Raw genomic sequence first — 24,944 nt, 5'->3', positions numbered from 1 at the left:
TTTCACTATGATATGTCATGCAGAAGATTGATTCAAGTTACTTCTGAGGGGAGTTCTCTGTGACTCTTAGATTTCAATGTCTATTTCCTTCCCCAAATACATTACGTTCTTGGCTATAATTTGATCAAGCACCAATTCAGGACATTTTCCTCTTTCATCTTCTTCAAGAATTCCTATGATAGGGATATTTTTCCGTTTGATTGTATCACACAGTTCTTGAATTCTCCTTTTGTACTCCTGGATCAATTTATGTCTCTTATTCTCAGCTTCCTCTTTTTCTATGAATGTATCTTCTAATTCACATATTCTCCTCTCTGCCTCTTCAGTTTGTGCAGTGGCCACCTCCATTTTATTATTTACCTCATTTATAGCATTTTTAACTCTTCACAGCTATTTTTAAGTTCCATAGTCTTTGTAGCAATAGTTTCTCTGATGTCTTCCTTGCCTTTTTCAAGCCCACTGATTAATTTTATGACAATAGTTCTAAATTCTTGCTCCATTATGTTGCTTATATCTGTTTTAAGCAGTTTTGTAGCTGTGACTTCTTCCTGGAATTTCTTTAGAGGAGAGTTTTTCTATATTGTCATTTTGGATAGCTTTGTGTCCCTTGTAGGTTTTAAACGCTTGTTTTGTGTTCTGCACCTGTGAGTATTGTTATATTAAATGAGACTCATTGACTCTCCAGGGCCTATCCATTCAGGAAGTGTTCTTTTAATGGTGTTTCTTAGTCTCTCTTTTTGTGCCTTTGTTTATTTTGTTTCCCTACTTGTACTGAAATTTGAGACTCTCCACCATGTGTACTTTGGCTTGTTTCTTGGGGTATCTCTGAAAAGGAAAACAGACAGGCAAAGACACAGGGAATGTAAGCATGCAAATGCTCAGACAAATTAAACCAACAAGCAAACCAAAAGGGGAAATAAAAAAAAGAAAATAAATATAAAGTGTGTGTGGGTGGGGGGACAAAAACCACAAAAGACAAACGACTGTCTAAAAGCATAAAACCAGATATCCCAGCTACAAATAAAGAGTAGGGTGGAGGCAGTGCTGTTGGAAGAGCATCTACAAAGAGAGAAGTGACAGGAGTGTGGAGGAAGTGAAATTGAAAGTTGACCAGAAATAGAAACTAAAAGGCTTAATTCAGTGAGAGAAAGGAGACTATGGTGGGACTTGATGAGGAAAAAAAGTGAGATCATGTTACCTGAAGAAGCTATATAGTCTGATTATTCCAGAGAGGGAGAGAGAGAGAGAAATGAAGGTAGCATCAAGAGAAAGGATTAAGTATGACTGTTTAGGGGAACCAATGTCTTGAGTGCCCAATCCAGCAGAGGAGGGGAGAGATAAGAATGAGATAAGGGAAAATATATCTGAATAGCAAGGATTGATTTAATCATGACAATGCATCAATGTTGGTTTTTTTCAGCTGGAGGTGATGGTGTGGGGGACAAGACAGCTCTTTAGCATGGATGGGAGTGGTTTGGTGTAGGTAGGTCTCATTTCCACTGCGGGTCCTGCAGGCTGCTCCCCAATGCCCTGCTTTGGTGGTTGTGGGGAGAGGAATAGCAGCGCCCCAATCCCTTCTCGAACCAAGCATTGAAACCCACTTTTTTGGATCCCATCTCCCTGTACTGCGGGTGGGCCAAGTTGTATTTTCTAAGCGCCACCTAGTTTCCAAATCCTAGTCCTTGCAATTTAATGATACTGCCAAGAATGTACTCCTGCAGGCCATGCGGCTTCCTAGTCAGGAACCGAGTAGTGGGAGTAGGGGAGCAGTTTCTCCTGGTGCCACCCAGGATCCGGGCACCAAGCCCAAGGAAAATGTGCGAGCTACGGAGGAAATATCTCCCTCCCCGCACCCTGAGGTTATCGATGGGATGAAAGGATCCCTCTCCGTCCCAGGGGGAGGTTTTTCTCTTCCCTAGAGACAGCTCTTTGAGTGTTTTCAGCCTCTCTTTCTCTTCCCTTTGTCTCTCTGCAGCTCTGCCCATTCTCTGTGGCTTTCCATGGAGTGGGGGTTCCCTCCCCTCTGAGCCACTGGGTCCTGACCCGTTTTTATCTTTCCCATTTTGCACTCACTCATGCACCTATGAGGCTGTCTTCATAATGGACTCTGTGTCTTTTTCTCCCAGACTCTTGCAGATCAAGTATTGTGTTTCAGTCTTTCTTAGATTGAAAGATGCAGGCAGGCAAAAATTACAGAGCTTCCTACTTCTCGCCATCTTGCCAAGGCCAATCACTAAATTCCCAAGTTGTTACTTTTATTTTTTTTATTTTTTTAAGTAGTTTATTGTCAAATTAGTTTCCATACAACACCCAGTGCTCTTCCCCACAAGTGCCCTCCTCCACCACCTCCACCACGTTCCCCCCAACCCTTCAGCCCTCAGTTCGTTTTCAGTGTTCAATATCTCTCAAGTTTTGCATCCCTCTCTCTCCCCAACTCTCTAACACTCTTCCCCTCCCCCTGGTCCTCCATTAGGTTTCTCCTGTTCTCCTTTTAGACTTATGAGTGCAAACATGGTTTCTGTCCTTCTCTGCCTGACTTATTTCACTTAGCATGACACCCTCAAGGTCCATTCACTTTCCTACAAATGACCATATGTCATTCTTTCTCATTGCCATGTAGTACTCCATTGTGTATATATACCACATCTTCTTAATCCATTCATCAGGTGATGGACATTTAGGCTCTTTCCATGTTTTGGCTATTGTTGAGAGTACCGCTATGAACATTGGAGTACAAGTGATACTATGGATCAGTCCTTCTGGATACTTTGGGTAAATCCCTAGCAGTGCTATTACTGGGTAATAGGGGAGTTATACTGATAGTTTTTGATGAAGCTCCATATTGTTTTACAGAGAGGCTGCACAAGTTTACATTCCCAACAACAGTGTAGAAGGGTGCCCGTGTCTCCACATCCTCGGCAGCATCTATAGTCTCTTGATTTGTTCATTTTAGCCACTCTGACCTGTGTGAGGTTGTATCTCAGTGTGGTTTTGATTTGAATTTCCCTGATGATGAGTGACACTGAGCATCGTTTCATGTGCCTTTTGGCCATCAGGATGTCCTCTTTGGAGAAGTGTCTGTTTAGTTCTTCTGCCCATTTCTTCACTGGATTATTCGTTAATCGGGTATGAAGTTTAGTGAGTTCCTTGTAGATTTTGGATACTAGTCCTTTCTCTGATATGCCGTTTGCCACTACTTTTTCCCATTCTGTCAGTTGTCTATTAGGTTTTTTATTGCTTCCTTTGCAGTGCAAAGGATGAGGTCCCAGTAGTTCATTTTTGTTCTTGATTGCTTGCCTTGAGGAGGAAATCACTGCGATTGAGGTCAAGGAGGCTGTTTCCTGCTTTCTCCTCAAGGGTTCTGATGGTTTCCTGTCTCACATTCTGGTCCTTCATCCATTTTGAGTTTATTTTCGTGAATGGTGTAAGAAAGTGGTTGTTTCATTCTTCTACATGCTGCTGTCCAGCTCTGCAACACCACCTGTTGAAGAAGCTGTCTTTTTTCCATTGGATACTCTTTCCTGTTCTGTCAAAGATTGATTGGCCATACACAGTGGGTCCAGTTCTGGGCTCTCTATTCTATTCCATTGGTCCATGTGTCTGTTTTTCTGCCAGTGCCATACTGTCTTGATGATGACAGCTTTGTAGTAGAGGCTAAAATCTGGGATTGTGATGCCTCATGTTTTGGTTTTCTTCTCCAATATTACTTTGGCTATACGGAGTCTTTTGTGGTTCCATATGAATTTTAAGATAGTTTTATCTAGCTTTGAGAAGAATGCTGGTGTAACTTTGATGGGGATTGCATTGAATATGTAAATTGCTTTGGGTAGTAATGACTTTTCACAATGTTTATTCTTCCAATCCATGGGCACAGAATGTTTTTCCATTTCTTGGTGTCTTCTTCAATTTCCTTCATGAGTCTTCTATAGTTTTCAGCATACAGGTATTTTACATCTTTAGTTAGGTTTATTCCTAGGTATTTTATGGTTTTTTATGCAATTGTGAGTCGGATCTGTTTCTTGCTTTCTCTTGCTGTTGCTTCATTTTTGGTGTGTAAGAATGCAACTGATTTCTGTACATTGACTTTGTATCCTGCAACATTACTGAATTCATGGATCAGTTCTAGAAGGCTTCTGGTGGAGTCGATCGGGTTTTCCATGTAGAGTATCATGTCTGTGAAAAGGGAAAGTTTGACTTCTTCTTTGCCAATTCTGATGCCTTTTATTTTTTTTTATTGTCTGATTGCTGATGCTAGGACTTCCAACACTATGTTAAACAATAGTGGTGAGAGTGGACATCCCTGTCTTGTGCCTGATTTCAGAGGGAAAGCTCTCAGATTTTCCCCATTGAGGATAACATTGGCTGTGGGCTTTTTGTAAATGGCTTTTATGATGTTTAAGTTAGTTCCTTCTATTCCAAATTTCTCCAGGGTTTTTATTAGGAAGAGATGTATTTTGTCAAATGCTTTTTCAGCATCTATCGACCAGATCATATGATTTTTTTTCTTTTGTTTTGTTGATGTGGTGCATCACATTTATGGATTTGCGGATGTTAAACCATCCTTGTAACCCAGGAATAAATCCCACTTGATCATAATGGATAATACTTTTTATATGCTGTTGAATTCGATTTGCTAGTAACTTGCTGAGTATTTTTGCATCTGTATTGATTAAGGATATTGACCTGCAGTTCTCTTTTTTTGTTGGGTCTCTGCCTGGCTTAGAAATCAGAGTGATATGTGCTTCATAGAATGAGTCCAGTAGTGTTCCTTCCATTTCTATTTTTTGGAATAGCTTGAGAAGGATCGGCTTTAACTCTGCTTTAAACGTCTGGTAGAATTCCCTTGAGAATCCATCTGGCCCTGGGCTTTTATTCTTTGGGAGATTTTTCATAACTGATTTGATTTCTTCACTGGTTTTGAGTCTGTTCAGATTTTCTATCTCTTCCTGTTTGAATTTTGGTAATGCACGTGTGTTTAGAAATTTGTTCATTTCTTCTAGATTGTCCAATTTGTTGGCATATAATTTTTCATAGTAATCTCTGATGATTGCTTGTATTTCTGAGGGATCTGTTGTAATCGATCCATTTTCCTTTATGACTTGGTCTATTTGCATGTCTTCTCTTTTCTTTTTGAGGAGCCTAGCTAGAGGTTTATCAATTTTGTTTATTTTTTTCAAAAAACCAAGTCTTGGTTACATGTATCTGTTCAATTGTTTTTGTGGATTCTATCTTGTTTAATTCTGCTCTGATCTTTATTATTTCTTTTCTTTTGCTGGGGTTGGGGTGTTCTTGCTGCTCCCTTTCTAGTTTCCTTAGGTGCTCTGTTAGGTTTTGAGTTTTTGCTTTTTCTGATTTGTTGAAGTAGGCCTAAACTGCAATGAACTTTCCTCTTAATACTGCCTTTGCTGCATCCCAGAGAGTTTGAATTGCTGTATTCTCATTTTCATTCGTCTCCATATATTTTTTAACTTCCTCTCTAATTGCCTTATTGGCCCAGTTATTCTTCAGTAGGGTAGTTTTTAACCTCCATAGTTTTGGAGGTTTTCCATACTTCTTCCTGTGGTTCATTTCAAGTTTCATAGCATTGTGGTCTGAAAGTGTGCATGGTATGATCTCAATTCTTTTGTATTTATGGAGGGCTATTTTATGACCCAGTATGTGATCAATCTTGGAGAATGTGCCATGTGCACTTGAGAAGAAAGTGAATTCCCTAGCTTCAGGATGCAGAGTTCTAAATGTATCTATCAATTCCATCTGCTCCAGTGTGCCATTCATGTCCATTGTTTCTTTAGTGATTTTCTGTCTGGTTGACCTATCCATTGTTTTAAGGGGGGTATTAAAGTCCCCTGCAATTAGCACATTCTTATCCCTGAGATTGCTTCTGTTTGTGATTAGTTGTTTTATGTATTTGTGAGCTCCCGAATTTGGCATATACATGTTTATAATTGTTAGCTCTTCCTGATGGAGAGACCCTGTAATTGTTAAATAACATTCTTCTTTATTTTTTGTTACTGCCTTTACTTTAAAGTCCAGTTTGTCTGATATGAGTATGGCTACTCCAGCTTTCTTTTGTCGTCCAGTCACATGGTAGATATTTCTCTATCCCCTTACTTTAAATCTGGAGGTGTCTTCAGGTCTAAGGTGAGTCTCTTGGAGACAGAAAATAGGTGGGTTTTGGTTTTTGATCCATTCTGCTACCCTGTGTTGTTTGACTGGAACATTCAGTCCATTTACAGTGTTATTATTGAAATATGTGGGTTTAGATTCATTGTGTCCTCTGTAGGTTTCATGTTTGTATTGATGTCTCTCTTGTCTTATATTCCTTGCTTCCTTTCTGTCATAGAGTCCCTCTTAGGATTTCTTGTAGGGCTGGTTTGGTGGTGATGAATTCTCTCAACTTTTGTTTATTTGGGAAAACCTTTACCTCTTTTTCTATTTTGAATGATAGGCTCTCTGGATAAAGAATTCTTGGCTGCATATTTTTCCTGTTCATCACATCGACAATATCTTGCTATTCCTTTCTGGCCTGCCATGTTTCATTAGATAGGTCTGTAACCACTCTGATAGGTTTCCCTTTGTATGTTAAGGATCTTTTCTCCCTAGCTGCTTTCAGAATTCTCTTTTTATCTTTATATTTTGCCAGTTTCAATAGGATATGTCATGCTGAAGGTCTGTTTACATTATGTCTTAGGGGAGTTTTCTATGTCTCTTGGATTTCAATGTCTTTCTCTTTCCCCAGATTGTCGAGATTTTCGTGTATAATTCGGTCCAGCACTCCTTCTGTACCTTTTTCTCTTTCTTTCTCTTAAGGAACTTGTACCGTTTGATTGTATCACTCAGGTCTCTGATTCTCATTTCGTGTTCCTGTATCAGTTTCCCTCTCTTCTTCTTGGCTTCTTCTTTTGCTATAACTGTGTCTTCTAATTCACCTAGTCTCCTCTCTACTTCTTCAATCCGTGCATTTGCAGCCTCCATTTTATTATTCAACTCATTTATAGCCTTTTAAAACTCGTCACAGCTATTTTGAAGTTTCCTAGTCATTGTATCAATATCTTCTCTGACAGCTTCTATGCTTTCTTCAAGTCCAGCAATTAATTTTATGAAAATCGTTCTAAATTCTTGTTCAGTTATGTTGCTTGTGTCTGGTTTGAGCAGTACTGTCACTGTGATTTCTTCCAGGAATTTCATTAGAGGAGAGTTCTTTCATTACGTCATTTTGGCTAGCTTTCTGTCTCTTAACAGTTTTAAAAGCTCTTTCTGCACTGTGTGCCTGTTAGTATGGCTCTATTAAAGGAAGCTCTTTGCCTGTCCAGGGCCTGTTATTTCAGGAGATGGTCTTTTAATGGTGTCTCTCAGTTTCTCTTGTTGTGCTTGCAATTAATATATTTCCTTACTCAGTGAGATTTGAGACTTTCCACTATATGTGCTTTGGCCTGTTCTTTGAAGTAGCCCTGAAAAATAAAACAGACAGACAAACACACAGGGAACACAAGCATGCAAACTCACTGACAGATCCGGTAAACAAGCAAAGCTAATGGGACAGGAAAAAAAAGGGAGCAGGAAAGAAAAGATAAGACAGGAAATGAGAAAGAAAAAAAAAAAAACCCAGGGGCGCAGAGACAGCCATGGATAAAGGACAGTCTGAGGTCCTAAAACTTCTGGAGGATAAAGTTAAGAATGAGGTAGGTGAAAAATATCTGGAGGGTAAGAGTTGATCTAATCACATCAGTGTTAAATGTTGGTCTTTCCCAGACTCCAGGGGGAAAAGGGAGAAAAGGAGGAAATAGGAAAATAGAAAAGAGTAAGCAAGGGAAAAATTATAGAAGTTTACAAATTAAAAATAATTAGGATAGAAAAAATTGAAGAAAAAATTAAAAATAGCAGGAAGAGAAGAATCCAGCTCTCCAGAGCAGATGGGCGTGGTTCAATGTAAGTATGTCAGGTCTCTGGGCCTAGTCTCTGAGGCCCAGCCTTAGTGGATGCAGGAAGAACAATGGTGGCGCCTCAAGTCCCTCTCAGTCTGTGAGTCGCCAGCCACTCTCTTGAGTCCAATCTCTCCATGGCAAGGGCAGGTCAAGTTGTTTTAGTTTTCTAAGGTCTGCCCAGCCTTTAAATATATTTCTGCCACCGTTAAGATAACCTTTGGCAGCCAGGCGGATTTCTGGTCAGGACTACACAGGGGCATTGGAGAGCCAACCCTTCCCTGGCTCCACCTGAGGTCTGTGAGCTGCCAGGCCCACTCGCTCACAGGGCGGCTGAGAAGTCGAATTTCTCTTACTGCGCCCAGCGGCTGCAAATAGAAAGTTTGTCTCTCCACCTTGCCAAGGGCTAAAGTCTCCCTTCAGTCTCTCCTCTTCCCCTGGGCTCTGTTCCTCCCTGGAGGCCGGTTCTTGCCCAGCGTCTTGTGCTGAGGACTCACGAGAAGTGTGGCTGTCTGGTGTGTAGTGAGGTTGGCTCCTGGAAGCTCTCAAAATTCTGTGCCAACCTGCATGGCTGTCCTGAGCACTCGCAACCCTGCACAGTATTGTGCAGCCTCTGGTCCCGCACTTTCTTTGGCCCGGGGCTAAGTTTCTCGGCACTCTCTTTCCTAGCTCTGCTTTGAACCTGTGCTTCCTCCCTCAGTCTCCGTTCCCCATTCTCACTCATTGATTCCGGCATCCATGGGACTGATATCAATAAGGGGTCTCTGTGTGCACTTCCGCTCCTGGAAATCAGAAAGTTGTGGCTTTTAATTCCTCTCAGTTTGATGTTTGCAGGCGTGTGGAGGTAACAGTGTTCCCTACTTCTCCGCCATCTTGCTGACTCCCTGCAGGACGCGCCCGCTCCTCCCCTCATCATTTTCCTAATAACATTTTCTTTTTTAGCGCATTTTGTTTTAACAATATAGCATATAGTACATATAACATACAAAATATGTGTCAATTGACTCTTTATGTTTTTGGCAAAAATTTTAGGCAATAGAAAGCTATTAGTATTTAAGTTTTTGGGGAGTCAAAAGTTCTAATTAGATTTTTTACTGCATGGGTGGTTGGCATCCCTAACCTTAGCACTATTTAAGGGTCAACTCTGGGGCACCTGGGTGGCTCAGTCTACTAAGCGTCTGGCTTCAGCTCAGGTCATGATCTCATAGTTTGTGGGTTTGAGCCCCCCATTGGGCTCTGTGCTGGCAGCTCAGAGCCTGGAGCCTGCTTCGGATTCTGTATTTCCCTCTCTCTCTGACCCTCTCCTGCTTGCACTGTCTCTCTCTGTCTCTCAAAAATAAATAAAAAACATTAAAAATTTAAAAAAAAGAGGGTCAACTCTATGTGGAGATAGGGTTTCAAAAAACTATAGGTACATCTAAAGTGGACAAGGTCAGAATATATATTCATTTCTATATATTGAGAAATTCATACATATGACAAATTAGGCCAATCAAATCCTTTCTCTCTCGATTTGAATATTAAGAGTGAAGTAACCCAAAGGCCCAAAGTGACTGATGTTCATTCATTTCAGCAGTGATTTCTTGGTGAGACTAGCCATTAGATTCTACTCTCTAAATCTCCTGAGTTGTCCCATTTCTTTTACTTTTCAAGTTTATATTGCAACTAAGAATTTTAGGGTCACCTGCATGGCTCAGTCAGTAAAGTGTTTGATTCTTGACTTTGGCTCAGGTCATGATCTCATGGTTCCTGATAATGAGCCCCATGCTCAGAGCACAGAGCCTGCTTGGGATTCTTTCTCTCTCTCTCTCAAAATAAGTAAACATTATATAAAAGGAATTTTAAATAATACTTCTGTTAAAGTTGCTTGTTTCATGTACAAGATCATGAAGTGAGAATACACACTTTTTATTACCAATATTCCACTCAAACTGCAACATTCTTGTTCTCATATTAAAGCATCATGCTGATGTTTCTGCAATTCAGTTGTATATTTCTTTTATTCCTCTTTGGGATGTTTTAGAAGCTTTTTGTCACTACTTAATACTCATTACAGGCATTGATTCTCACATGTTTTCTTCTGTACCTTAATGCCACCATGCTTGGTGAATTTTATATTTATATGTGCAATAAATAACTACTTAGGCACTCATTCCTACATCATAAATCTTGCCATCACTCATAGCTCTTTCATTTCTGAAATACTGAATTTGAATAAGCTACTTTGTAATTACTTCTTTTAATTCCTATTATCTGTCTTCTTCCTTACTGTATTTACTGTAAGGCCTCATTGAATACATCAGTACCTAGTACTTCATTTTCACCCACTTTGTTGGCCCCTAATGAATTTGTATCCTTTTCTAGCCAATGTGTTCCACCAAGACTCACCATTTCATTTTCTTACTATCATCCTTAATTATCTTGGATACTTGTCCTAGTTTTGCGTTTGTGCTTCAAAATTTCTGGCCCTGGATTAATTGGAATGTCTGCCATATTCACTGTTACACCTGAATAATTAAAAATTGAATGAAATTTTTGTGGATAGTACCATAATGAATTTATAGCATTCAATCTCACCTTTATCATTACCTATGATCACTCTACTGGTCTTTGAACTACTCCAGTTGTATTTCTTTTTTTCTCTACAATTTAAATTTCCTCCCAAAACTTACTCTCAGCAGAAGGGTGTGCCCATTTCTTTAGCCTTTTGCTCTCTTTAATTTTAGCCTGTAAGCACAGTGCCTCTTCTGTTACAAAGAGAACTCCTGTATATCTATCTTTCATTCACTTCTAGCTACAACCATCTCTCTTTTCTCTATTTCCATAAACTTATCTTATTTTGTATGCTTTACTTTTTCCAAATAAAAAGAAAGCAATCATATACCTTGCTCAAGAAGCCTAAAGTTCAGATTTTTCAGTCACAGATCATATTTATCTTTTTTGTCTGGTTGCTATTTTACTGTCAGGAATCAGTTAAAACCACTTCACCGTCCTGCTTTTTAAACTAATTTAGCTTAGTGTTTATGATGTTGATTTGTTACAGGACAGTGGTTCTCAATTAAGAATAATAAATCAGTTTTTGGTGGTAATTTCCAAATATGTGTGTTTTTAAAATGTAACCCAAACTGGGGCACCTGACTGGCTCAGTCAGTTGATGGTCCCACTTCAGCTCAGCTCATGATCTCACCACCCATGGTTTGAGCCCCGCATTGGGTTCTGTGCTGACAGCTCAGAGCCTGGAGCCTGCTTCAGATTCTGTGTCTCTCTCTCTCTCTCTCTCTGCCTCTCCCATGCTCATGCTCTGTCTCTCTCTGTTTCTCAACAATAAATAAATGTAAAAAAATTTTAATATAAATAAAATGCAACCCAAACAATAATGATATGCATCCCTGGTTAAGAAAGAACAACTGTTTAAGATACTCCAAACATAAAGAATAGGGAGTTTTAAAAGTCACTAACAATTTTACAAGAACACAAAATTAAATAACTTTTTATTTTTATAGATCACAAAAAAGGTAAAGAATTTCAGCTATGGTTACCTGTAGTTTCCTTAACACAGTTAGAATTATATGACATACACGGACAGTACGTTATATCTTGGTTTCACCCATTCACTTAGAGGCAAGGGAGGGTAGCATGGGTTTTGGATTCAGACAGACCTTGAATACATCCTATTCTGGCTATTTATCTTTGAAAAAGTTACTGAACCATCCTGACTCTCCGTTTTCTCATTTGTAAAATGAGATAGTGATTGTACCTACTTCACTGAGGTGTTGTAAAACATAAATGAGATGATGTATGCAAAGAATTTAGCAAAGTGTCTGGCATGTTGAAATTGCTCAGAAAGAAAAAGTAACTACTTATTATCTTGCTCACAGACACATACTATGTAGTTGAAGTCCTCATGTTTCTCATATTTACATTTAGAAAAATAGTTACAACCATTTCTACAGCATTTTCTAGTTTACTGTTTAAACTTATGTTATTACAATTAATCCTTACAAAACTCTATATGTTAGGCACATTATACATATTTTGCAGGTTAGCTAAATTAACCAAAAATGGGCAGTTCAGCTTAAAATAGGAAAGCTGTATATGAGAGAATATATTGTGTTCAGGGGACTTCCATACATTGGAGGGAAGAGTGCAAAAAGATGGGGCTTGAAAAGTAATCTCTTAAAACTATAATTTATATTGTGATTACAACTATGCTGATATATATGTACACAATCATTGTTTTCTGTTTTTTTGAGTTGCCTCCAAACCCATAATTGGGCTTGACAAAACCACGTTAAATGGCCATAAAACTAAGCTAAATTCCTGGGATTATTTCTGAGACACATACATATTTATGGGACCTCCTCCTAATATTGTCTGGCTAATGACACAATAATAGCACATTAATCAATGTCATGATATATGGAGATGACTGATAAATGAGCACCTCAACTACACCTTTCTATTTATATAGACTATTAATACAGACTCTATTGGATCTTGTGTCTTTCAAAAAACCCCACACTTTTAGTTCATTTGATCATCTTGAGTTTTGTTGATTTTTTTTAAAGCAACAGGTGTTTGTTTCTTTCTACTCAGCTGAGGTATGATTACTACAGAAGAGCTGCTGGACACTGTGCTTCTATAGACTTCATATTTTCTTCCTCTCCGTTGGATTTTATCCAAAGCCAATTTTGTTTAATCTACCTGCTGCTGCGCTAGAAGTGACATCTGTTCAAATTTACACTCTTTATCATGGCTGACATATTGTTTGTGTGTTTGTTTACCTCAAGCCTACTTCCAACTGTTTCTTGCTGATAATTTGTGATTTCTTCCTTCAGTCTATTACAGGTTGGTAGGCATTGTGCTTGTTTATGCAACCTGACTTACTTATTGTTCCTTGTACTAACTGAAACTATGCTTTAAAGGAACCTGGAACTTACATGACAGGGAAAGTATAGATTAGTGAATTGAATGGGAACTAATATAATTTTCCTGCTTGCTCACTTTCATGTAACATGAAAGTATGCTCTAGCAATTAGGCAACCCAACCACCATGAAACCCAGAAAATATATGAAGTAACTTACTTCATACTTCGTTTTCAATGTGTATGAAGAGAAATATATATGAAAAAATGCTCAGTTCTGGTACTTTTTTTAGAAGGACCCCTGGCAAAGGTTAAGAGTTAGCAGAATAAAAATATATCCCCATGTTAAATATGTGAAACTGTAATTTTAACCATCAAATTCACTGTAATTACATCTAAGCCAGTTAATATTAATGGAAACTTTTTAAATTGAATCAAAAAATAAAGATAAGAGTAGACATCATTATTCCCCTTTATATTGCAGTAGAGAAAAGAGATTAAGACAATATAAGCAGCAACAGGAAGTCAAATTGAATTTTTCAAGTTGAATTAATTTTGAATACTGAATTTAAGAATACTAAGGGATGCATTATTAGTAAGATCACATGTAAGATCAATTAATAGCTATTAGAGCAGATACACTTGCAAAAAGACACAATGAAAATAGATTAATTGTATCAGGGGTGAAGAGTAAAGATTAACAGACCAAGGCAGACCAGTGAAGAATATTATGGATGAAAAGCTAGCATACTAAAAAATACTGGTGTTGTTTATCAAAATTCTGTGAATGATTATTGAGTATCTCTTATATTGAATATTTAATAAGTCTAGAAAATGTGCTGAGATTTCATTGATTTCTGTAACATCTTCCAGGGAAGAGAACCAACCAAAGAAAAGTGCATGTGTGGTATATATTTACAGTAAAATAAGTTCCAGATGTTTAAACAGGAAACATTTACATTCTGTATTCATTCTCCACCCAGGTTCCAGATGTAAATATCCTATTCATTGGTTACCTATGTAAAACATAAGAAAAGACATCTCTGAACTGTGTCATGATTGTAAATGCGTCAGAACCATTGTTCTTTTGAGGGACTATCAGAGTAAGAGGAGAAAAAATAAAGTGCCTTCAGTTTTAGAAGCTATATTACTGGAGCACCTGGGTGGCTCGATTGGTTAAGCATCCAACTTTGGCTCAGGTCATGGTCTCACGGTTCGTGGGTTCAAGCCCTGAGTCAGGCTTTGTGCTGACTGCTAGCTCAGAGCCTAGAGCCTGTCTTCAGATCCTGCGACTCCTTCTCTCTCTGACCCTCCCCTGCTCACGCTCTGTGTGTGTGTGTGTCTCTCTCTCCCAAAAATAAATAAAAACATTAAAAAAATGTTTAAAGCTACATTATTTCCTTCCTTTATTCAATGCTCCTTCCATGCTATATAGTCTTTTTATTTTTCCACATGGGCAGATGAGGACAGGTACTGATAATTTGGCAACAATTTCAGCAATAGAAAGTGAACACTCATGACACTTGGAATAATTTCACTGGTGCTGGGAACACCTTTGTTGCATTAATTCATATACGACATTAGTCAAATTTTCCTTTATTGAAGAACATTGGCAGATAAGGGATTTCAAAAACTGGTTCTCTCTAGTTACTTGAGAAGTATGAAGAAGCAGAGAGGTATAACTTCTATCACCCTGAAGACAAGAAGGTTAATGGAAAAAGAAACCAGATTTCAGCAGTATAATGTTTAACTCAAGTACAGGGTAAAAGGAAATTAATGCCTGAAGTAGATGTTTGTTTTGGAACAGAAAAAAAAATGGATCTGACTGTATTTCATAAATTCTCACCAAGTGCCTTTATTTTTATATATTGAAAGCATATGAATTCCATAACGTCTGCTGCAGTAAGTTAGCCACCACCGGGAGAGGTGGGGAAGCTACTAAACTTGAAATGGTTGGTGAAGGAAACTTTAATGTTATTTTGACATAGAAAATTGCTTCATTAGTAGAGGATTCAGCAAGTGAAAACGTTGCTAAAGATCTGAGATTCTTGGGGCACCTTGGCGGGTCAGTCAGTTGAGTGTCTGATGCTTGATTTTACCTCAGGTCATGATCTCACGGTTTGTGAGGTTAAGCTGCACATTGGGCTCGGGCTTACGAATTTCTTTCTTTTTCTTTCTTTCTTTCTCAAAATAAATAAAATTTGAAAAAAATCTGAGATTCTTCTTCTTATGGATTATTATTGTGTAAAGAACTCTAATGTCTACCTACTATATGTAAGAAGCTGAATGAACATACCCAAATGTTTGCATAGTCAAAGGCTTTTCTAATTTTGAAATTCTTATTAATTGAGTATACATTGTTTAAAAAAAAAAAGTGTACCATCTTAGACAATTATATTCTTAGTTCAGTGTTCCAGGTCTGGCCAGTGGTCTCCAAGAAGAGTCTTGTTTTTGTTAGAAAAAAATATGTTTTATTTTTATTTTTGAGAGAGAGAGAGAGAGAGAGAGAGAGCGAGCAAGGAAAGGACCGAGAGAGAGAGGGAGGCCCAGAATCTGAAGACAGGCTCCAGGCTCTGAGCTAGCTGTCAGCACACAGCCCGAGCCAGGGCTCAAACTCACAAACCATAAGATCATGACCTGAGCCAAAGTCATACGCTTAATCAACTGAGCCACCCAAGCTCTCTCTTTTACTTTTTTCTTTTAGAGAACATAATTACTGCACACTACATTAACCTTAAAAGATTAAAGGTGGTTTTATTAATGCACTATTATAGATTTTTAATCAAATATTTAAAGCAATCATGAAACTACTTATTTTTATATTTAGATGTATTTTAGAGCAATGCTTTAATAGAAAACCAGTCCTAATATTAACTGTTATAATAACAATTAAATCAAACCTTCTAAATCATTATGATACCGATGGAAAATTGAAAATTTATATATACACCATATTTTCCAAGTGGAATTTTATATGTGGGTATCACGTTAAACATTAAAATAAAATCGGTGTGAGTTGTTTGGTTATATAAATTAGTCACAAAGACTACGTAACAGGTTAATGTGAATATTAGATTAATTTAAATTTATCTAAATTCTAGAACACTTCCTTTTTCCATGATATTAAATTAGATTTTGATTTTCTCTTGAGCTGATGTGTTGATGAGTGGTCTGTGTATAGTGGCTTCAGTTCTTTCTCATGCAGAAAACATTTGCATAGGGTGCTTATAACTTGATTTATCTGGCTTAAACTATCTTTTGATGTAAAATGCATTCTCTTTAATTTCCTTCAAAAGTAATAATTGTAGATATACCTATGTCATTCTTCTTGTGGAAGCATTGTTCTTTCCCCACTTGAAATAATATACTTTATGCATAGTGCCAAACATGACATTCAAAGGCAAAACAAATCTATTATATCTCCACCAAAAGAATAGCAAAAGAGATTGAACAAACTAAAAGTGTTATCATTTTGAGGACTTTCCCTCTGCTCTAGAAAAATGTATGCTTCTAGGGTAACTATATATTATAACCTCTCCAAATCTATCAACAATATAGTAAATATGGCTCCTTAACATTTAATATAATGTGTACACTATACAATTATAATGTTTGAAAAAATGAACTATGTGGATGATAAAAAATATTTTTGTGAAATAAAAACATTTGGACTTATTAGCATTTATTTTTGTAGAATTTGTCAAAAATATGTTCCTTGAAATCTTTTTTCATTCAGATTTTTCACAATTAAGAAAAAATATGTTCAGGCCCCGCGTCAGGCTCTGGGTTGACAGCCCAGAGCCTGGAGCCTGCTTCAGATTCTGTGTCTCCCTCTCTCTCTCTGACCCTTCCCTGCTCGCATTGTCTCTTTTTGTCTCTCAAAAACAAATAAAAAACAAAACAAAAAATTTAAGAAAATAAAGAAAAAGTCTATCTTTATATTCTTTAAAAATATTTAATGTATATTGTTCTAATATGTAAATGTTAGTAGGATTAGAAATTTAATGTTACTTGTTAAGAACTATATTTAAATTTAGAAGCTCTATTAATTTTTCATTCTTTCCTAGTGCTACTCTTAGGTACCATTATGCACATAGGAGAAAGTCAGATTTTGTACTACAGCTTTTGTAAGAACATTATCTCATATTTAAAGAGTATTTGGAAAAGCTGCTCAAATGAGAAATTTCTTTTTAGTATGTTCATCCTCTTTTTAAATATTAAAATGAGTTTATCCTCTAATATATTGAACATTTTGATCAATAGTGCAACACTTTAATTTTCAATAGTTACAAAACAATAGTTTTGTGCCAATGTATGGGGTATGCAAATTCACTCATGTTTTCTAATATTACAAGAAAGCTGGTGCTGGGGGAAGAATTAAGATGGCAGAGAAGTAGAGGGATGCTGGGCTTTCTTCATCCCTCAAACACAGCTGTATGGAGGTCAGATCACTAAAAACATCCAGGTAATTGATCTGCAGAATGGCAGAAGGATCTCCACAGTTGGAGAAAGAGAGCTTGGAAGGTGCAAGGTGCATGAAAATCAATTGTGGGAGAGAAAAAAAGGGTACAATGGAGGGGAAGGAAAAATTTCTGTGGAGAGACAAAAGGGAAAGAAAAACAGAGGATTTGAGAAGGTTTTGCATTCAGTTCACACAAAAGAAAAACCTCTCTGGATCACAGACTGGGTAGCACGAAGTACTAAGTGTCCCAGTTTTTTTTTTTTTTTAAGCAGTGTTTGGAGCTTAAACTCAGATTTTGGAAGCACCAGACTTTCCCTGGAGCAGAGCTGTCGCATGCTCTCCTGGAGATGAGGGAATTGTCCCCAGAGTGCATAGCGGATATCTGGGGTGGACTAAGAGAGAACATTTCCTTTCATGGAGTACTTTGAAAGAGCGATTATTGCCTCCTCAGGACAAACCAAAGGTCTTTATCAGTAGGAGACAGAAACACTCCCAGAGGGAATAAACTTTGGCTGCTATTAGTGGTGCTACACCACAGATTCCATGTACTGTGCAGGTATGGGACTGTTTCTTAGGTACAGAAGACTTCATACAGGATAGACAGGTTCTACTTCATAGAAGGGGAGCGCATATATGGAGGAGAATGGATCTATGCAATGCCAAATCCTTTAAGACTGATTCCAAGACAAAGCAGCAGACATCTCCTCCAGAAGACCAGCACCAGCACCACGCATGCACGGAGTTCATTGAAAATTCAGTACATCAAAATGACATTTACACTTCTTTTTGCTTTGTTCCTTTCTTTTTTTCTTTTGGAATCAGATTAACAGGTTCTTGGTTTTTTTTTTTTTTCTTTTGTTTTCCTTTCCTTTACCCTTTTGTGGATCAGGCTTTTTTATTCTTTTTCTTTCTCTTCTTTTTTTCCTTTCTTTTTCTTCCTTTTTCTGTGGAATCAGCCTTATAGATTTTGGATTCTCGTTTTGGTTTTCTTTTGTTCCCTTTCCTTTCCTCTCTTTTTGGGATTAGGCTTCCCCCACCTTTTTTCCAGGTTTACTTCAACAAACAAATCAAAGCACACCTAGTTAAAGATCCAAACACTCCATTACTCCAAGTAAGGAGTTGCTCTGCAGAGGACTGACCATTGGGAAAGAGCCGTCAAAATGCAACAGCAGAATGCACACAGCATAAACCAAAAACAATTCCTGAAGTGCCAGGCCCTGGATATTTAAAGATATCTTTTTATTATAGCAGTACTCTCAGATGCAGGAAATATAACAATCTTTTAAAACACACAAAAGACAAAAACTTAGCCAAAATGACAAAACTAAGGAATTTTCCCCCAAAAGAAAGGTCAAGAAGAAATCATAACCAGCCAGAGCTTGTCCAAAACAGATACAAACAATATTTCTGAACAAGAGTTTAGAGCAATCATAAAACTACTAGTTGGGCTTGAAAAAAGCATAGAATACACCGGAATAACCCCTGCTGTAGAGAAAAAGAACAAAAAATTAGTCAGGATTAAAGAAAAATGATATAGCTGAGATGCAAAACAAACTAGATACAGTGAAAAAGAGGATTGAAGAAGCAGAAGAGAGAATAAGTGATATAGAAGATAAAATTATGGAATATAATGAAGTTGAATGAAAAAAAAGAAAGGAAATTATTAGATGACAGGGAAGATTGAGAGAATTAAGTTATTCCATTTAACGAAACAATATCTCTATCATAGGAATCCCAGAAGAAGAATAGTGGCGAAAAAGGAACAGAAGGTTTATTTGAACAAATTATAGCTGAGAAATTCCCAAATCTGGGGGAAGAAGCAGGCATTCAAGACCAAGATGCATGGAGAACTCCCCTCAAAATCAATGACAACAGGTCAACAGCACAACATATCAAAGCGAAACTTTCAAAGTACAAAGATAAACAGAGAATTCTGAAATAGCTAGGGGAAAAGGTCCTTAACCTACAAAGGTAGATGCATAATGCTAATAGCAGACCAGTCCACTGAAATTTGGCAGGCCAGAAAGGAATGGTAGGAAATTTTCAATGTGATGAATGGGAAAATATACAGCCAAGAAATCTTTATATTTCAAGGCTGTCATTCAGAATAGTAGAGATAAAGAGTTTCCCACACAAAAAAATAAATGAATTAATGACCACTAAACCAGCTGTGCAAGAAATTTTAAGGAGACTCTCAGAGTGGGGGGGAATAAGAAAACAAAACAAGAACAAGAAGGCAAAAAAAAAAAAAACTACAAAGGACCAGAGAACATCACAACAAACATAAGCTCTACAGGCAACACAATGGCACTAAATTCATATTTTTTAATAATAACTTTGAATGTAAATAAACAAAATGCCCTAATCAAAAGATATAGGGTATCAGAATGGATAAAAAGCAAGACTCATTTATATGCTGCCTACAAGAGACTCATTTTAAAGACAAGAAATATTCAGATTGAAAGTGAAAGGATAGAGAACCATCTATAATGCTAATGGGCATTACAATAAAGCCAGAAGAGCCATTTTTATATCAGACCAACTAAATTTCAAAGAACAAATGCAACAAGAGATAAAGAAGACCATTACCTCATAATTAAGGTGTTTATCCAGCAAGAAGATCTAACAATTGTAAATATCTACGCCCCCATCTTAAACACACAAATATATAAAACAGTTACTCTCAAACATGAAGAAACTCATTGATAATGATACCACAATTGTAGGAGACTTTAATACCCAACTTACGGCAATAGACATATCATTTAAGCAGAAAATCAACAAGGAAACAATGCCTTTGAATAGCACACTTGACTAGATGGGCCTAACAGATATAATCAGAAAATTGCATCTTAAAGCAGGAGAATACACATTTTTTCTCCAGTGGACGGTGAGCATTCTCCAGAATAGATCACATACTGGTTCACAAATCATCCCTCAACAGGTACAAAAAGACCGAGATAATACCATGCAGCTTTTCATGTCACCACACAATTAAACTTGAAATAAACCACAAGCAAAAAATTTGGAAAGCCCTCAAATACATGGAGGCTTAAGAATATCCTAGTTTAAAAAAATGAATGAGTTAACCTGAAATTAAAGAAGAGATTTTTAAAAATAGATGGAAACCAATGAAAATGAAAACACGACAGTCCAAACACTGAAATGCAGCAAAGGCAGTCTTAAGAGGAAAGTACATTGTAATTCAGGCCTATCTCAAGAAACAAGAAAGATCTCAAATACACAACCTAACCATACACCTAAAGGACTAGAAAAGGAGCAGCCAATACAGCCCAAAGGCAACAGAAAAGGGAAATAATAAAAATTTGAATGGAAATAAATGATATAGAAAAAGAAACAGTAGAACAGATCAATTAAAAAAAAGAGCTGGTCTTTTGAAAGAAAACTAAAAGTGATAAACCCCTAATCAGACTTATATAAAAAAAAAGACCCTAATAGATAAAATCACAAATGAAATATGAGAGATAACAATCAACACCACAGAAATACAAACAAGTATAAGAGAATACTATGAAAAATTGTATGTTCACAAACTGTGTAATTGGAGAAATGGGCAAATTCCTAGAAACTCACACACTACCAAAACTCAAACAGGAAGAATTAGAAAATTTGAACAAGCCCATAACCAGCAAAGAAACTGAATCAGTTATCAAAATCTCCCAACAAACAAGAGTCTGGGTCAGATGTCTTCCCAGAGGAATTCTACCAGAAATTTGAAGAAGAGTTAATACCTATTCTCAAACTCTCTCTCTCTCTCTCTCTCTCTCTCTCTCTCTCTCTCTCTCTCTCTCTCTCTCTCTCATACACACACACACACACACACACACACACACACACACACACACACAGAAATGGAAGGAAAGCTTCTAAACTCATTCTGTGAAGCCAACATTACCTGAATTCCAAAAGCAAAGACCCCACTAAAACTCAGAGTTACAAGCCAATATCCCTGATGAACATGAATGCAAAAGTTCTCAATAAGATACTAGCAAGTCAAATTCCACAGTACATTAAAAGAATTATTCACCATGGTCAGGTGGAATTTGTTCCTGGCTCTAGGGTTTGTTGAATATTTGCGAATTAATCAACCTGATACACCAGAAAAGATATGAAAGGACATGAACCATATGATCCTCTTAATAGATGCAGAAAAAGCATGGACAAAATACAGCATTGTTTCTTGATAAAAACCCTCAAAAAGGTAGGGATATAGGAACATACTTCAAGATCATAAAGGCCATATATGAAAGGCCCACAGTTAATGTCATTTGCAATGGGGAAAAACAGAGCATTCACCCTGAGGTCAGGAACACAACAGGGATGTCCACTCTAAGCATTGTTGTTCAACATAGTACCAAAAGTCCAAGCCTCATAAATTAGACAACAACAACAACAACAACAACAAACAACAACAATAACAAATAAAGAGAAGGCATTTAAATAGACAAGGAAGAAGTCAAAATTTCACTCGTGCAGATGATACCATATTCTATATGGATAGCCCAAAAGACTCCACAAAAAACTGCTAGAACTGATACATGAATTCAGCAAAATCATTGGATATAAAATCAACATACAAAAGTTTATTGTATTTCTCTACACCAATAGTGAAGCAACAAAAAGAGAAATCAAAGAATCATCCCATTTACAATTGCCCCAGAAACGATGAAATAACTAGGAATATATCTAACCAAAGAGGTTAAAGATCTGTATGCTGAAAACTATAGAAAGCTTATGAAGGAAATTGAAGAAGAAACAAACAAATGGAAAACCATGATATGTTCATGGGTTTGAAGAACAGTATTTTTAAAATGTATATACTACTCAAAGCAATCTACACATTCAATGCAATCCCTATCAAAATAACAACAATATTCTTCATGAAGCAAGAACAAACAATTCTGAAATTTGTATAGAGTCAGAAAAGACCCCAAATAGCTAAAGTAATGTTGAAAAAAAAATCTGAAAGCATCACATTTCTGGACTTTAAGCTATACTACAAGACTGTAATCATCAAAACAGTATGGTACTGACACAAAAACAGATACATCGTTCAATGGAAAAGAAAAGAAAACCTAGAAATAGACTCACAAATAAACGGCCAACTAATCTTTGACAAAGCAGGAAAGCATAACCAATGGAAAAAAGACTGTCTTCAGCAAATGGTGTTGGGCATACTGGACAGCAATATGCAGAAGAATGAAAAACTGGACCACTTTCTTACACCATACACAACAGTAAACCCAAACTGGAGGAAAGACCCAAATGTGAGACAGGAAACCGTAATATTCATAAGGAGTAAACAGGCAACAACCTCTTTGACCTTGGCCACAGCAACTACATCCTAGACATGTTTCCAAAGGCAAGGAAAACAAAACAAAATGAACTATTGAAAACTCACGAAGATAAAAAGCTTTTGAGGCAGCAAACTCTGGTGGTGTCTGTGTGTGCAATTTACCATAAACTCTGAGCTGCAACACCTGTTCAGTCACACGACTTTGCAAACATTTTCTGGGATAAGCAGGCATCCAGCCATTGGTTGATGAGACCCTCCCAACAGAGAATCATTGCAGCTCCAAGCCATGGGAGTCTCTGAAGTGTGGGGTTTTGAAACACAGCCCAATCTGAGATAAAACTCTGGAGGGAAGTGCCATGTGTCAGGCAGACAGATCAAACAGGGAAAGAGTAGAGGCGTAGAGCAGACAGTGACCTAAAGCAAAGAAGAGATGCTTGTACACAGGTAGGTGAGAGTGCAAAGTTCCTGTTCCAGAGACTAGGGAGCTCAGTGAAGCCATTTTTCTCTAGGGCACACATGCATGTGCCCATGGATTGGTGCCACTATGTTAAGTAGTGCCACCAAATGGAGAAAGGAGCCACTACACAAAACCTTGCTCACCTGTACCCTCCAGGCACATCCCCCAGAAGAGGAGCACAAGTTGTTTCCCCCTGCTAATTAGCCTAGGTAAGGACTATAGAGTGGTCCAAATTTTCAGTTCTAGGAGAAACTGGATGTAATTTCATCCTGGTTTTACTCTGTTTGCTAGTTCATTTATTTGTTCATTTTCTTTGTTTTGTTTTTCCTTATTGCTGTTTCTTTTTTCTTTCTTTTTCATGGATACAGAAAGAGTAAATTCTTAATCTTTTTATTTAAAATTATTTTTAATTTAGTTTAATTTTATTTTATTATTTAATTTTTTATTTAAACATTTTTTAAACTTTTGTTTTCTTTTCTCTCTTTTTCTCTATTCTAACAAGGTTCTCTCAATAAGCAGACTGAAACACACCTAGGATTTGGTTTCCTTTATTTGATTTTTTGTTTTGTTTTAAACTTTTTTAATTTTAATTTTTTATTTTATTATTATTTTTATTCCTCCAAAATGACAAGATGGAGGATTTCATCCCAAAAGAAAGAACAGGAAGTGGTGATAACAAGAAACTTAATCAACACAGATATAAGTAAGATGTTTGAATTAGAATTTAAAACTATGATTATAAAAATATAACTGAGGTTGAAAAAAGCATTTAAGTCACTAGAGAATCCCTTTCTGTGGAGATAAAAGAACTAAAATCTATTCAGGCCAAAATAAAAATGCTATAAGCGAGACACAATCTTGAATGGATCCTGGAAAGGCAAGGAAAGATGAAGCAGAGCAATGTGTCAGTGATATAGAAAATAAAATTATGGAAAAAATAAAGCAGAAATAAAAGAGGGAAACAAAGACAAAAGATCAAGATACAAGACTTAGAGAACTCAGTGACTTATTAAAAAGGAATTAAATTTGAATCACAGGAGTCCCAAAAGAAGAAGAGAAAAGGGGGCAGATTTATGTGAGCAAATTATAGCTGAAAACATTCCTAATCTGGGGAAGGACACAGACATCAAAATCCAAGAAGCACAGAGAACTCCCATGAGATTCAACAACATCTGACCATCACCAAGGCATATCATAGTCAAATTCACAAAATACACAGGCAAGTAAAGAATTATCAAATAAGCCAGGGGAAAAAATCCTTAACCTACAAGGACAGAGAGGTCAGACTCACAGCAGATCTGTCCACAGAAACTTGGGAGTCCAGAAGGAGTGGTGAGATATATTCAATGTGCTGAATTTGAAAAATATGCAGCCAAGAATTCTTTATACAGCAAGTCTGTCATTCAAAATAGGAGGCAAGATAAAGAGTTTCCCAGACAAACAACAATAACAAAAGCAACTAAAGGAACTTGTGGCCACTATAAACCAGCCGTGCAAGAAATTGCAAGGGTTACTATTTGAGTGAAGAAAATATGAAACAAAACAAAAAAGACCAAAAGCAACAAATACTAAAAAGGACCAAAGAATCATACCACAAACATAAAGTCTGCAGACAACACAATGGCACTAAATTCATACGTTTCAATAATCATTTTAAATGTAAATGAACTAAATGCTCCAATCAAAAGACATAGGGTATAATAACAGATTTAAGAAAACAAGGTCCATCTCTATTCTCCCTACAAGGGGACTATTTTAGACCTAAAGACACCTGCAGATTGAAAGTAAGGAGATGGAGAGCCATATATTATGCTTAATGGACTTCAAAAGAAAGCCAGAGAAGCATACTTACATCAAACAAACTAGACTCTAAAACAAAGACTGTAACAAAAGATGAAGAGAGCATTATATCATAATTAAG

This window comes from Suricata suricatta, chromosome X, assembly GCF_006229205.1.
Source record: "Suricata suricatta isolate VVHF042 chromosome X, meerkat_22Aug2017_6uvM2_HiC, whole genome shotgun sequence".
In the NCBI taxonomy this organism is placed as follows: domain Eukaryota; kingdom Metazoa; phylum Chordata; class Mammalia; order Carnivora; family Herpestidae; genus Suricata; species Suricata suricatta.
This window is presented reverse-complemented; position numbering follows the sequence as displayed.